At 35.7% G+C, this 16650-nt stretch overlaps 1 pseudogene; it reads right to left on the bottom strand.

Annotated features, from left to right (window-relative positions):
• Positions 1–4239: 4239 nt before the first annotated feature.
• LOC113353270 lies at positions 4240–6217 on the bottom strand (annotated as a pseudogene).
• Between the last annotated feature and the right edge of the window lie 10433 nt (positions 6218–16650).

Genomic DNA, 16650 nt, shown 5'->3' on the forward strand with positions numbered 1-16650 from the left:
ATGGAGGAAGTTTTATCTGTTCCCAAACTATCTTTTGGTTTCCTTGTCTCTTATTATAATATGGCTGTTTTTGTTGTTGTTGACCTCCATAAATTTCTTGTTGATTATCTATTCTTTGAATTTTGTTATTTCCTCTCAGATTTTGAAGTTGTTTTTCTTTGTATTCTCTTTCAAATTCTTCTTGATATGCACTGCCCATGGCTACTAGATTTTGTTCTGCCTTTGTTATTTTATTTCCCTGACTTCCTTGAGATGTACTCGCAAATGCATTCGGTATCCTTGGAAGTAAACTTGCATTCCCATTCGCATGACTCATCGCAACCGGGTAATACTCCCTATCTCTCTGCTTCTCTTCTAAAGCTATATATTCTTCTTGAAATTCGCGCAGTTCTGACATAGTTATGGTGTCTTTTATCCTAAAGATTTGTGTATACAATAAGTCTGTAGGGAAGAGAGCATTGTTAAAAGATAATATAAGATTTCTTTTATCTACTCGTCTTCCCATTTCACTACACATGGTTCTCCAACATGTTGTCAAATGTCGCAGACTCTCATTAATCCTTCTGCGAAACCCAAACGCTGTTTCAATTCCTGGTCTTGACATGTTGTTGATGATATACTTCCCCAAAAATATGTTCTGTAGGTGATGAAAAGATCTTATAGTTCCCACTGGCAACCCCTCGAACCATTGTAATGCTTCTCCAGATAAACTTGCTGGGAAATATTTACACAATACTGTATCATTCCCCTCCCGCTGTAATAAAGATCGGCTATAAGCCTTTATATGTTGTACTACGCACGTGGTTCCATCAAAAATATGAGTGAATGTAGGTAAAATACACTTGGATGGTATTATTGCAATTTGTATGTGTCTTGCGAAAGGTTTTTTCCCAGCTTCCTCTACTGCTTCTTCTAACTGTCTTCTTCCACCATTTTTTCGCACAACCATCATTTCTCGTATTTCTACCATTTCTTTAAGAATTTCATCACTCATAGATTGATCTAAATCATATCTCATAGGCCTTTTTAGTCTCGCTTGTCTCAATCTATTCTCATGATTATTCTATCGCATGGCTTCCTGTATCTCTCTTCTTCGTCTACGCCTTTCTCTTTCATCTCTTTCACGTTCACGGAGTTAATTATTTATTTCCTCTTCTTATTCGCGTGCATATTGATCTCTTAACATTTCTCTAACATGCAATATAATTCTGCCGTGTTCTGGATCATGCTCCTCATTATTATCTCGCTCATGACGTATGCGATGGTGTTCCCCAACACTTTGATATCTGTCAATCCTTTGATCTTCTCGTCTACGATGATGTTCTTGTGGCTGTTCATATCGATCATATTCTAATTGTTGCTTCGTTCGTCCAGCTTCACACTGATCTTGTAGATTGTCATCTAATTGCAAGTTTTCGCCTAAATTTCTTTCCATTCTAGCATGTCCTTGATTATATTGACTTTGTCTTGATAAACTTCTACTGGTTCTTGATATTTATCTTGTGTTTGTTGCACTTCTGGATCTCTGATCTCGCAATCTAAGATTCTCTTCTCTCAAATTATCATTTTCTCATATTAAATTCGCACGTATTTCATCTTCTCTACGTCTTTTGGTAATCAATCTTTGCCTCAATTCTGCAATTGTCATATTATCTTCGTCTCCTTCTATCATTCCCGTTCCTGCAGTTCTTTGATCCTCTTCTTCGGTAGAATCAATTTGTGAAGTATGCACGCTTATTCTATCATAATCGATAGGATTATTCCGTTCTTGTATACGTTGATGTCCAATTGTATCTTCGTTCCTTTGAATATTTCTTTCTTCCATCTCTAGTTGATCTGAAATTTCACCTCTTCTTCTCTCAGCAATTCTTGCACTCCTTCTCGCTGCCGTTTGTTCGATAACGAATCCAATTCTCACAATTACTCCTGTTTTCTGAGATTGAATCTCTAAAAAAATTCACCAACAGGATTTATCACTCCGAGCTGTTTCTAGCGCCATATGTAGTTGCAGGAAATCCTACAACCATACAAGTATGAGAATCTAACAATGATTAACCGATCTCAATGTAAATCATCTCTTTATTAATCAAAATCACAAGAACAATTACAAGATAATGGAAACTCTAAGTTTACTCTCTCTCTCTACAATCTTTCTCTCTTCTGATTTCTTGACCAAGGATTCTAAGAAGAATTCTCTCTTTTCATGGACCATCTACTCTTTATATAGGGTATTACATAGTGGATGACAACTAAGAGATCCTTTATTTTCGGAATCCCTGTGCGTTATTATCGCACATGTACATTAGTTATATTCGTAGACTCTACAAGCTTCGCACAGATCTTCACACTTTACTTGTGACTAGGCTGACATCATTCAATATGTCACCACATCTCAGCTGAGCGAAGACCTTCGCACACATCTGATTTTCCTTTGCTTGCATATAACACATGTGCAATATTCTATTCCTACACTACCACCGTACACCTAATCAATGATGTGTTAATTTCTAGCACAAATGACCCAAAATGGACAAGCCAAGGTGACCAAGCACAGTGAAGAACACTATGACTATCTATCTAACATTTTACAAATGAAAAATTGAACCACCAAACAAACCCTAACTTATTGGAAAAAGAAAGGAAAAAAAGGGGAAATTTTTTGAAAACCCCTAAATTTGTTTAAGAAACAGAGGGAAATGCTGAAATCTTGAGGGGATAAGTATTTTTTCCTTGGCAGCTTTGAGGGAGACGCTGTGGATATTATAGAGTACGGTCAAACCCTTTGATCCAGCTGAACAACTCTGGAAAACTTCAATTTGGTGAGACAGAAGTGAAAGTTAGAGTGAAAAAAACTAGGGCTTGGGGCGAGGAAAATGGTTCTTGTAAAGAATAAATGAGAAAGAAAAAATTATTTTTATGGCCACAGTTTAAAGTAATAAATTGAAGCAAATGACTTTACACCTACCATGGAATATACCAGAATAAAATTCCATGAGGTGATTTGATTGCTGGGAGGAAGCTCATTGAACATTGGGATGGTAAAAAGTTTAAAATATATCCTACCATTGTGTCTTACGAGATTTTACTCAAGAATTATATGCACGACATCGGTATACACGTGGAAATTGTGTGACGTTCTCTCTACTGTGTTGTTTTGGTTTTAGAGTTATTGGATCTGACTTATCTCCTGTAAAAGAAACAAAGAAGTTTCTTAGTTCTAACTTTGACATGAAGGATTTAGGAGAAGATGATGTGACCTTAGAAATTAAAATCCTAAGAAAGGTAGATGAGTTGGTTTTAAAAGAGGATGATATGACCATAAGGCTGGTTTTTTGTTGTCCTTTGTCTGCTTATGCTTATATTTAAGAAGAAAAGAAAAGCGCCTACTCCATCATGCCTTGCATGATTCAAAAAAGAAAAAAGAAAAAAAACATTTTGCCTTGCATTATTACTAAATTAAATCGAAATGATTAAAAAATCTCCCAAAAATAACATAGAAATGTTATTTTCCAATTGTATTTGATGAATCTTGGGGTATCATATGCCGTTATGTAACAATTTATTAGTAGTTTAATCAGAGAAAAGAAAAAATCCAATTTTTTATATTCCTCAACATTTCCTCCTGTCTTCCATATGTAGTGCGCCTACACTAAACCATTGACAGCCCTTTTTCTACTAAAAACAGAAATCATGATCTTTTTTGATTGGTTGAAATTGGACCAAACGAATTACTGATTAAAATAGATCTCATGCCAAACATGAGCTAATTAAAAATATTTGCGGACCGTGACTTTAGGCCTACACCCTATGGCTTGGGTATTGCTTTCTGCTAGTCAAATCTAAATGAAAAAAAAACTGAAGCTCTACACATACATGCTAAAAGCCGAAGAGTCGAAGACATTTTCGACTCTTTCGGTTTTTAAATTATGAAGCGGCTGCTAATGAGCTTACCAGTTTGGTACTGAATTAGCTAAATCACCAACATGGTGTCCATGACTAGATTCTAACGTAGTTCTATTCTACTCTTTCTTCTTTTTTTTTTTGGATTAGCAAAGATTTGGTGCTAATGAGTCCGGAACTCCCGTGAATTTACGACAGAAGAGTTTCGAACTTATATTATCCTTGAAAATTGGCTTGCAGGGATACGATCTTACAAGGCTTATAAACTTCACAAAAACAGATGATCGAGTTTGAATATAAAACCTAATCCTGTTATATTCTGACATTCAGAACCGCAACTCAAGTACGCGATTTTCCATATAAACAAGCATATACAACTTTGGTCCTATGAACGAGAATCATGCTCAACACAACTGCAAAAATGCAAAATCCAGACATTATCATGGAAGTATAAGGAAGAAGCAGATGGAGCCTTCACATTTCAGTGGTTCATCTGCAGCCAAAATAACATCAGATATCCTCCTCAACGCGCCTCTGGAAGTGTGTAGAAGTTGACCATGCATTTCGGCTTGTTTTTTAGCTTCCCTGTCGTATATGGAACTGGCTATAAGGCCAGAAAATATAAGCGATCCCGAGGGATACGCAAGAGTGAGAAAATTGTACAGTGCCCCAAATTTCTTCAACCCAAAAAGCTCTGATGCAGAAGCTGGCACGATTGCCGAATGAGCACCATAACCGAGTCCAATTAGCAAACAACCAATGTGCATGGCCCCAGGCCAACCCATTGCAAAGAAGAAGTGCCCAATTGCCATTAAGATTTGCGTCACAACCACACTAACAGGCCTTGGATATGCGTAATCCCTGTAATAAAATTACAAATAGATCAAGAAAAATAAAATAAAACCAGACTTAAACATAGATGATGAAGAGAAAGTAAGGGGTTATACTATACAACAATCTCGGAGAAGTAGCCACCACCAATGCGGCCAAGGAAATTCCAAATGCTGATCATGGAGACAAATATATATGGATTATCGTATCCTAAAGATTGGCTCATTTGACCAAGAATGTCAATCACTGTTAAGCCAGAGCCCGATCCCAAAAAAAGAGAACTAAAGAGGAGCCAAAATTCGGCCTTTATCAATGCCTGTGTCAACGTAAAATCCTCGCCAAGGTCTGGACCCTTTAATGCAGTTATTTTCTTTTCATTCACAAAAGTCGTCTGTTCTTCAGGGGACTTTTCTTCTTCAAGTTCGCTGAAAATAACTTCATGACTCGAATCCTGGCAAGAAGTGATGGGTTCTGGTTTGAGAGTTTTAGGTAGAAGAGTTTCTTCAGATGGAGATCTCCGACTCGAGAGAAAAGTCAAAGACACTGGAACTACAATTGGAATCAGTAAGAGAAAAAAGAGTATAACAGTGAAAATGACGACCACGTAGTGGCTCGGATCAAATAGATCTTCAACAAGCATGACCCCCATCAAGTAGGCAGCCAAAACAAGGCAAACACTATATATAAATGTGAAGCTTGAATGATCAGAAGGCCGAACTTGTTTGTGACCTCCCACAGGGCTAACAATAAACATAAGCGCGAAAACTACCATTGCTGGTCCAACTGCAACCATAAAAATGATCCCTGCATGATCAGGGTCGTAAATCAGCGCATATATTTGAGTCATAATAGCACCACCCAAACCTGCAAACCCCTTGAGAATCCCCACTACTGGACCCCGACTTTTTGGGAAGTTCTGCACACATGAAACTAATGCCGCGGTATTGAAGTAGGTTTCTCCGTTTGCCCCCACAAATAGAAGAATACACATCTGTGAAACAAAAAAAAGAAAGGTTGACATTTTAACCATGGCAAATCGGCGCTCACATAAGAGATTTCAATCTTACAACTCAAGCAGGCATCCAACAACCGGCAATAAAAACAGAAGTAAAATAGAAAAGGTGTGATTGGATGCTCACCCCCCACAACGGGAATTCCGGAACCCTTTGTGTAACAATAAGCCAAACCCAACCATAGCCAACGAGATTCTGAATAGCACCAATAAATAAGGCTCCCCAAATTGGCAAAACTTCACACAAAATTCCAGCTAGAAATCCAATATTATCACCAAGATCTTTAGCTACACCCAATCTAGCAACTTGTTTCTGATTATAGTTCAAAGAACTCTTAATTACAGGTGAAATACTTCCAAATAAATAACCGGTTCCTCACATTGCTGCTACAAATACTAACCATCTGTTGTTGTAAAAAACCTCAAATTTCCCTCGAAACCGATTCATTTCTCAAATATCTCAAAAAACACAGAAACCTGTTTGTGATCCAAGTCTTTATTTCTTTTGATTCAGTCTAAAAATTGAAAAGATCAATGTATGGTTTTTATATTTCTGTTTAGATATTATTAAAAAAATAATAATGTAAAGTCAGAATACAGAGCAGAACATGCTGGGTGTATAATGGTATAGTGTGCAACATGTTTAATCATGTGCGATGGGCATACCGGTTACACGTTTTTTTGTGTCATTAATATATATCTTAAACCAAATGGCAGTATGTAATGAAGAGATTAGCACCTAATCCATTATGAAGTCAAGGCTTATTATACAATAAAAATCAAAATAAAATGGATATTTTGGACAAGGTAATCTATGACCCCTCCCCCTAAATGCTTATACTAATAATCTCTGTGTTTTACGCGTCATGAATGATGCAAGAAAAATCTGATGCATCCTCCGTACAAGAAGGTGGTGGAAGCAAGGCGGTTTCGCCTCTCTTAAGCGCATAGGCACTGGTAAGAGGACAAAGCCGGGGATCTCACCCAGGTGACAGGTGGAAAACTACACCACAACGACTTGTTTAATATTCGGGTCCAGTTACCGGTTTATATAAAATCTAACTGAAGGAAGATCACAATTTTTTCATTACTTATGTCATCTGATAAATGTTTATACTAAATTGGATTAGGCATTACATATTCTTGTTTTGTGGACATCTATTTTACATGATTGATTTTGGTTGTTGTGTGTATAAAAATAGACACAGCTATGAAACTTTGCTATGTCATGTGCGGTGATCTAATGCATATTTTGGAAGAATAAAAAAAAATCAAAATAATCTAATTTCAACTTGGGAAACATTTGAGTTGTTGGAGCAAACTGTAATCAAAGTTCAAACAGTTAAGGGACTTGTTATCAGATATGCTACGGAGCAATCATATCTCAAGTAATTATATTTGTTAGTGAGTGCCAAGTTAATAAATGGGTCTGTATTTGAAGGCATATTTCACGATTATGCATCAGAGTTTACGATTTAGAATGTTGGTTGGGTTTAATATCAATAAAGTTTAATCCAATTTTATGTATGATACTTGTCATTTTTAAGTGAGAAACTTATATTGTTGTTGATTGTGAATCTGAGTTACCATTTCCAAGTAATTTTCCTTCTAATAAAAATAAAGTACGCTTAGATGTTGGTGTCGTATTTCGTACTAATAAATCAACCATGTAAACTCCTTTCAACAGATCCATCCAAAAAAACGGTAGTAATTTTTGTAACCCCATTCCCAAGTAATTTAATTTAAATAACCTAAACACTCAAAAACAGTTGGATTGAGCGTTAATTCTTCCCAAGCAATTGATTTTTGGGATGCATTTGAGGTTGTATGTCAAAACTACAAGTTACCAGCCCTTTCGTTTCTGTAACCATTATACAGAGTAGGAAGGAGCCAAATTGGTGGAACATTATGTAATCATTATACAGAGTAGGAAGAAGCCAAATTGGTGGAACAGTATGTAATCATTATACAGAGTAGGAAGGAGACAAATTGGTGGAACATCCTAAGACATAGGGCTAGCATTTACCTTGCCCCATTGAGCTAGCTCATGGGAAACCCCATTACGTATGGGGTTAACAGCTTTAAAAGTTAGCGACTGACAATTGGAGATCAAGACTTTAATATCTTGAAAGACACTGAGTTCGAAGTTTTCCCAAGAAAGGTTTCTTATTAATGTTCTCAATAACAACTATGGCATCAAATTCAATTATGATACGGTCCAAATTAATTCCTTTACATTGCAACTCTAAACACGTCTCTGATTCCACGAACTTTTGCTTCTTCTGCTAAAAGAAAATTAAATTGGTCGATTATGCGAGAATAAAGCTATGGGTTGAATCTTTTATCAAGAAGCCTGAGCCCCCAATTTCTGAATTCAGGTTCCAAGCACCATCAGTGTTAATTTTTAACCAGTTCCTAGGTACACCCACCCAAGACCGATTTTGTGTAATTGCAAAGATGTGACTGATTATAGGTGTTTTCGGTATATCCATCTTCATGGCTTTGGCTCTTGACAGATAAAACATTGGTTCTTCCTTCTTATTGTTGGAAGGGAATCTCTCAGCTCTTGAGGAAATATCTTGATAAGGATACAACTCCAACCAAAATTTGGTCCATTGCATAAACGTAAAATCCTGGAACTGGTCATTTTGGATGTTTAATAACTACCAAACTCTTGCAAGATTTTTGCAAGTGACGAATGCATGCCTAATTGATTTAGACTTAGTCTTGCATCTAGGCCCGTAATAATCTGAGATGTGGATCATTTTATGAAGTATTTCTTTCATTGGTAGATCACCTTTTAATGTCTTGCGCAGAAAAAGTTGAATTCTTGATGAGACTTTTAGTTTCTAAACTGCAATCTATAAAACAGAGTTAGATTCATCCCTTCTCACACTTAGGGTAGAATAAGCATACTTTGTAGAGAAGACTCCATCTGTAGATGAGGTCCAAATCCTTGTATCACTAGCAGGTTCAAAGCTAAGCGGGATTTGTTCAATCTTATCTATTGAAGGTTGATCAAAACAACACTCAATTTTTCCGCATCCCAAATTCTAGTATCCTAGTCAATTAGATCCTTAACTTTTAAGTTCTTATCAGGGACAGTTTTCTCTTGGTTTGGCAACTCTTTTTCAAGAGATCTAGTTATCACACCAAGGGTCTATAAAGTTTCTTTCCCCAACTACTCATGAGATAAATGGTTTTATTTTAGTCACTGTATTGTGGAGGCATTTTCATAACCATGAAGCATTATCAGGACAGCTAGAGTTCAACACATCACAATTTGCATAATATTTTTCTTTTAGAACTTGTGCTAAGAGATGATGGATTTTCCACCAATCTCCAAACACTTATAGACATCATAGCTAAATTATTTATCTCTCTGATACTAAAACCCACGTAAGAACATGAAGCTTTCTCTATTTTGATATTGGATCCTCATTCCACCAATATTTATTGAGGTGAGAGTCAATTTTATGACACGTGCTTTTATGGATTAAGAATGTAGCCATATGATAAAGAGACATAGCTTGGCCTACATGTTTCACCAAAGTAGTCTTGCCATCCTGAGCTAAGAATTGTGTTAACCAACCATTTACTCTCTTCTCCAAAACACTTGGGAGAAAGAGATGGGTTTGAGTCTTAGACCTTAAAGTATTTATTGGCGCACCCAAATACTTCTCACCGAGACTGAGATTAATGATATTTAGGGTTTTGGATAGCATTTTTTTATGGCTTGGATGAACCTTAGGGCTAAAGAACAATGCTAACTTGTTAAAATTTATTTCTTGACCACTTGCTTTACAATATTTTTTGCGGGTAGTCTTTTTCAGCATGAAAATCCGGGATTGTTGTTTTAGTGAAGAGAAGGCTATCATCTGCAAACAATAGATGACTAATGGATATGCCAGTCTTGGAATGTTTTATGCCATGCACAAGGTTAGCGTCTTCCAAGTGTTTAATATAAGCAGTAAGGGATTATACACATATAATGTAATTAAAGTTAAGGGGATATCGGATCCCCTTGCCTTAGTTCTCCTTCAGGTTGAAACTTTCCCACATGACTAACGTTCAGCAGCATAAAGTACGATACAAAGCTTATGCAGTTCATGACCAATCTAATCCACTTTGAGTTGAAACCAAACTTGGCCATTACCTTGGCCAAAAAAGACTATTCCAATCTATCATAATCCTTATACATGTCTAACTTAATGGCATCAGTCTCAACTTTCTTTCTTTATTTTTAGTTGTGTTTGTCATCTCATGGGCTAGAACGACATTGTCCGCAATTTGCCTCTTGGGGACGAAGGTATGCTCGATATGTATAATATATTTGTTTTATGTTGCACTGACACAAGACACAGTTACGACACGACACAATTATGGAGACACATCGAATCTCAAAAACGCCGGTCAGGAGGACACGTTACATAATATATAACTCACATAATTAAAATGAGATTTTACAACAATTTACTCAACAAAATCATTATTGTTATTTTAAAAATACTTGATCACTAATTAATTAAAAATAGTGAAAAAATGATAAAAGGAAGATAATTTAGTGTCAGATTTAGTTTATTTTGATTTTGATTTTTTAAAAAAAAAATGAATCATCTAGGTTGGGCGTCTCTGAAAGTATCCAATTAGCATCCGCAAAGTGTCAAATGTTACTTTTTATGCGACACGTGTTGTGGCATGCCCATCACGTATTGGACAAGTTTCGCAATTGTGTTCGTTCGTATATACGGTTACGACATCTTTCTTGGCATATCCGTACAATATGGCTTTCGTTCTTGCATGTATCCCAAAAATGTATTACATAGTTTAGTCTATAGATGTCGGGAGCAAAATTAGCTTGTCTCACGGTGGCAGTTTCTCAACCAATCCGCTCTCAAACCTAGTTTTCCATAAAATGGGCTCTTATGACTATTTTATCCTTTTCTTCCCGGCCTAGCTTGTGGTGTGGGTAGGAAAAACTTTTTTCCAACCCATACGTACAGTTGCAGCCTGCTCCTAATGACAGTTGTGGCCATACAGAGAGCCGCAAGAATCAGAAATAAACACTAATAATCAAATTATAACAGTTAACGAACTTTGATCTCACATGATAGCAGTACCTCTACAATGGCAAGATTCATATATATGCGTTTAGGCATGTAGCTTTCATGTTTACACTAAAATATATAAGGCATTACAAAATATTGATATGAGGATATCTATTTTAGATGATTGATTTTGGTGGTTGTGTTTTTAAAAATGAGTAAGATCCGCACACAATTTTCTTAAATTCACACTATCTCATATATTGGAAGATGTTTTTCTTAATAAACTTACACCGTAACATATTTGAAGCTATTATTTTGGGGATGTGCTCGTCTTACAATTTTCTACAAACCATTAAAAATGTGCACATTATGAAATACCAAACCTCAACATTAAAATTTGTTGGTTTTCGATCGTTGATTTTCAATGTAGTAGATGGTGGATGAAGTTTAAATCCATTTCCATGTATATTTGCTACGATTGTTATTTTTGGAGTTTAGCTTTGAAAACCATGAACAGTCGTAAGAATTTTCCTGTACTTTTTATTTTGTAAAAACTTTGGGAAAATTAGACACATAAGAATATGTTAATTATATGGAGCTCAAATCATATTATGCCAACTTTAGGTTAGATATTATATTATTATGAGAATAATGTGATGTTGCTGAATCAGTGAGTCACATATATGAGTTTGTCACACTTTTTGCAAGTTTTCCTGAGAGCTTTCTTTGGTAATACCTCAAAATGCATGATAAATTATGCCAGGCTCAATTCTGCTTAGCTGAATATCCGGGAATCCGATTCATGCTAGTTGTGACACGACAACTAGATATAGATCATACTCAGAAGATTAAAGATGTAGGAGAAAAATATCGCACAACATATAAAATTTGCGTCATTTATACAAGGTTGTGCATCATTATCAGCATCAAGAGCGTGAGGAAATAGTAGCACGATCGTGAGGCAATATCAGTTGTACTCCATTACATATTAGCTGTCATCCACTATGGAAACACCTATATAAAGAGAAAGACAGGAGAGATAAAGGGAGAGACACATTTTGTAAAAGATATGACACATTTTGTAAACTAGAGGGACACTATCATATTCTTCCTCCATCACAAAAAACTAGATCTAGAGCTATACCAAAAACTCATTAATAGAGATTCCAAATGTAATACTCATGTAATACCAACAATTATAGTGAAGAACCATGGATGTAGATCACATTGATCGAACCATGTAAAAAATCCTTGTGTTTATTTTACATTTCAAGCACTTTAATCTTCATTTTCATGTTCAATATGTTTTAGATCTATAGAAATTATTAAGGGGTGTTAGTTGTGGGATTTCCTGCAACTACATTTTGGCGCTAGAAATAGGGAGAGAGTAAAGGATTTTATCCTACCTGCAACAAATCTTACTGGATCTACAAAATTCAGAGGAAAAAACCAAAGTCTCGGTAGAAGATTTTCATGTTCAGGAGAAAGAGCAATAGAAAAATATTTGAAAGAAATGAAGGAAGGAGAAGATAAGGATAAGAGGCAGGCGCTGTGTTTTCTGTCATAAGAGAATTCCATCATAGATGGTTCAAGGTCGAGAGAACAAGCAATAGGTCACGCGTTCGAATTCGCGCACATACATATTTTTCATTTTCGTCTCATTTCCAAAGACGTATAAGAGATAAGGGTCAAACATAATGGTTTCTTTCGCATAGATGAAGTCAATACAGATGGTCAGAAGTTTAGATTTTGAGTTGAACACCGCGCGTTTGAATCCCGCATCTCACATGTTTTGTACCGCACATATGTTTGCTCCAAGGGCGAATAAAAGAATAAGAGAAAAATGTTATGCATTTATTTCGCATAAAGTTGCTTGAACAGTTGGTCAAGAGAACAGTATGTGCGTTCGTGGTCGCCCGGTCGATTCCCACCTCATGCGTGTTTCTTCGCGTATTCATATTTAAGTTGTTAAGGGCGAAAATAGAGATAAAGGCCCACGGTCTTTGATTATTTCGCATGAGAGGGTTCGCACAGTTGGTCTAGTGCGTCACATAGCAAGAGGCAAGTGGGTGAATACTCCATCCCTTCAGATTTCTTTTTTGGTGCGCGAACATTTTCGCACAAGAGTTTGGTAGCAAGACCAGTTCACCCAAGCCCATTGCAGCCTCGTCAACTTATGCAATATTTTCTCACATCAACAACAAATCACAAAAGCTAAGTACCACTTTTCTTGAACATTTTATTTACAACAAATAAAAAGATTTTTGATTTGATTTACTACAACGCGATACAAATCGTACAATTACAAAGATTTCACAATTACAAAAAATCGAGAAAAATCTCGCATATATCAATTTATTAAAATTTTTCTTGAATATTTATTTGCTTCAAATGATATGGTATTTCACATGGAGTGTAGTAGGGGGCAAAATAAGACCTCATCAACAGGCTAGTAAGACCTATACAATAGGCTGCATAAGACCTTATTAGGATCATTTCCATGGGATATATCTATCAAAATGAGCCGAAACAAGTCCTACAATTGAAATCAAAACAAACAAAACGATTTCAAATCGCACATAAATGAAAATTTTGGATAAAAGAAATGTTGAATACTAATTTAAATTATTATTTGTATTATAGCACAACATGGGGCAAAGAACATGGAGCAATAGTCTCACATGATTAGTTCGCAATACTTCTTATTCACATTCAAGGACGGATACTTCTTCATGGATACTTCATACTTAATGCTTCAAGGAATTATTTCGCATATACTCAACGACAACACCACGGAACTTCACAAAAGAATAGAGGCAAGTACGTACTTTTCAAGTCTAGTATTCTTTCTCTCGTTCCTTCAACAACAAAGATCAAAGGCTACACCAACATCACGCGTCTCTCTTCAACAACTACAACAAGGCGGATTTTTCCTTAAAGATCGCCCTTCAAGCATTATTCAAGAAAAAAGAGGCAAAATGTAGGGGCAAAATATCGCACATCATAACAAGTGTGCGTCATTTATACAAGGTTTTATGTCATTATCAGCATCAAGAACGTGAGGCAATAGTAGCACGAGCGTGAGGCAATCAGTTGTACTCCACTACATATTAGCTGTCATCCACTATGTAAACACCTATATAAAGAGAAAGGCAGGAGAGAGAAAGAGAGAGAGACATTTTGTAAAAGAGAGGACACATTTTGTAAACTAGAGGCACACTATCATCTTCTTCCTCCATCACCAAAAACTAGATCTAGAGCTCTACCAAAAACCCATTAATGGAGATTCCAAATGTAATACTCATGTAATCCCAACAATTATAGTGAAGAACCATGGATGTAGATCACATTGATCGAACCATGTAAAAAATCCTTGTGTCCATTTTACATTTCAAGCACTTTAATCTTCATTTTCATGTTCAATATGTTTAGATCTATAGAAATTATTAAGGGGTGTTAGTCGTGGAATTTCATGTAACTACAAAAGAGATTGAGCTATCCAATAATTCAGTATAATAAAGAGTGTTTGTTTTCTCTCTTTTTTGTAATTAAACGTCAAGTTCCTGCGCTGATTTAGATTTTCATTTAAAATCAATTGGAAGATCTTGGTCCCAAATGTGAGAGAGTCAAAAAGGATGTTAATGCGTTTTGCACCCAATAAATGTGACAAAAAATCATTTAACTTTTTTGTACTTCAGCTATTCGACAGATTTTTAACTTTTTTTTAGGCGAAAAGTCTAGCTTTATTTTTGACAATTGTGCCAAATTCATTTGACTTGTTCTTGAATATATATATACATTTTGTTTATCAATGCACAATCACCATGATATACTTTTTTTTCAAATACATGATATGCATTCACCCTTAATTCGTTTAACTCTCCTCAATCCTTTTTTTTTTTAGTATTTATACATGTTTCTTTCGATTATCATCACTCTTAAATTTATAAAAGAAACGGGTATGGAAAATTTGAAAGTACTTATAAAACGAGATATTAGATACGGGAAAATTAGGCGCAAGCCCAAAAAAAGTAATATTCTTATTGTCAGGCCCGAGATTATTTTTTGCTTCCATGACACCCATAATTATACGAAATTTTAACAAGTGTCTGCGTAACAGGTTATGCATCAGGAGTATAATTGACAACGCAACTTGGATATAACATATCTAAAAAACAGAACCTTGGAATTTTACAAATTTTATATCATTGGAAATATTTTTAAGAGAGCTGCACAACGAGTACAAACAACAATATCAAATTTAATTTTTTTGCGAAAAAATCGAAGGCGATTGTTCTTTTAAGATAAATTTTCAAAAATTTGGTACATAAGCATTATGCAGCCACCAAAAACGATGCATTACACATTATGCAGGCACAACAAAAGATGCATATAACATTGTGCAACCAGATTTTGGTTCGTGCATCTATTAATTTATGCATAACATGTTATGCATACATTTCCTTGGATGTATAATAGATTATACATCAATTTTTTTAATTCACTGCTTACAAAAATATGGTTGCATAATGCTTTATGCATCCATTTTCTCGAATGCATAACATGTTATGCAGATATTATTGTAGGTGCATGACAAATAATGTATCCTTTTTTTTTGTTGGTTTCAATACTAATAAAAAATTAGCTACATAACGTGTTATGCAACCATTCTCTGGATTGCATAACAAATTATGCAAAAAAAGAGGCAGCATAACTTGTCATGCACCTACAATAATAGCTGCATAATGTGTTATGCAACCATTTTCGGGACTGCATAACAAGTTATGCAGCAAATTTTGTAGATGCATAACAAGTTATGCATCTTTAATAGATGCCTAACAAATTATTCAACCAATATGACCAACACCAACACCACCTGTAAAACTTACCAACACCAGAACCTCAACCAATAAAAAAGAAATTTCAACACTACGCGCAGCAATAGGTTCATGCCGAGCTCCCAAAAGCAATAATACTGCTTGACAGCACCTCAACCATTTTGCATCTCACTCTGTCACAGCCATATCATCACCACAACTTCCATTCTTGGTCCCATTTGACTGCATTACCAACACAGACACCTTCAAGCCTTAGTTTAACGCCACCAGGAGCACGAAAAACCAACTCCTTCCCTGTAGGTTTCATACATTTCAATCCTAGCATACATATAATTGACAACACTTCATTTCAGCTAAACCTTCAATTCGTTGCTGTGGATTCCAAATTCGGTTGCACTTATGCCACAACAATACTGCCGATTCACTACCATTCCCTCCATCTCTCAGCCATTGACAGTTGACACACAGCCAACAACATTTCATCACGTCCATTTGTTCCCTCCATTAAGATAAACTCAGTTGTAATCTCATGACTTGCGAATTCAGAAATTGATGTAAGGAAACAAAACAAAAAACCTGTTTGCGAACTGCAGTTAGTATCCCTGCATCAAGATGCTTATTAATGTAAACTTTTAGGATGCGCCAAAACCACCAACTTAGGAAAAGGAAAGATTTTGAAAGTATACGCACAGGTGAAAAGGAAATCCCTAAAAGATATTAGTAATACTATCAATCAAAACCACCAACTCAAACAATATAATTAACAACATATTGACACCTAACCAGCAAAAGCAAAATAGAAGCAGCACTTTCTCTGTGAATCTAAAGTAAGGGAAAGAGAAAAGGATATCTATATTAGTCACACTCAAGAGGACGGACTGCAATCTTGCTGAACTTGACTGCACTCGCATCCATACCAGCAAAGATATATTTGTTAATTTTGTCTATCAGCTTGTAGATCTCAATTCTTAAACTAATTTAAGCAAAACCTGTCCAAGCACTTGCAAATTGTAGTTCATAA

Source organism: Papaver somniferum, chromosome 2 (genome assembly GCF_003573695.1).
Source record: "Papaver somniferum cultivar HN1 chromosome 2, ASM357369v1, whole genome shotgun sequence".
Classification (NCBI taxonomy): domain Eukaryota; kingdom Viridiplantae; phylum Streptophyta; class Magnoliopsida; order Ranunculales; family Papaveraceae; genus Papaver; species Papaver somniferum.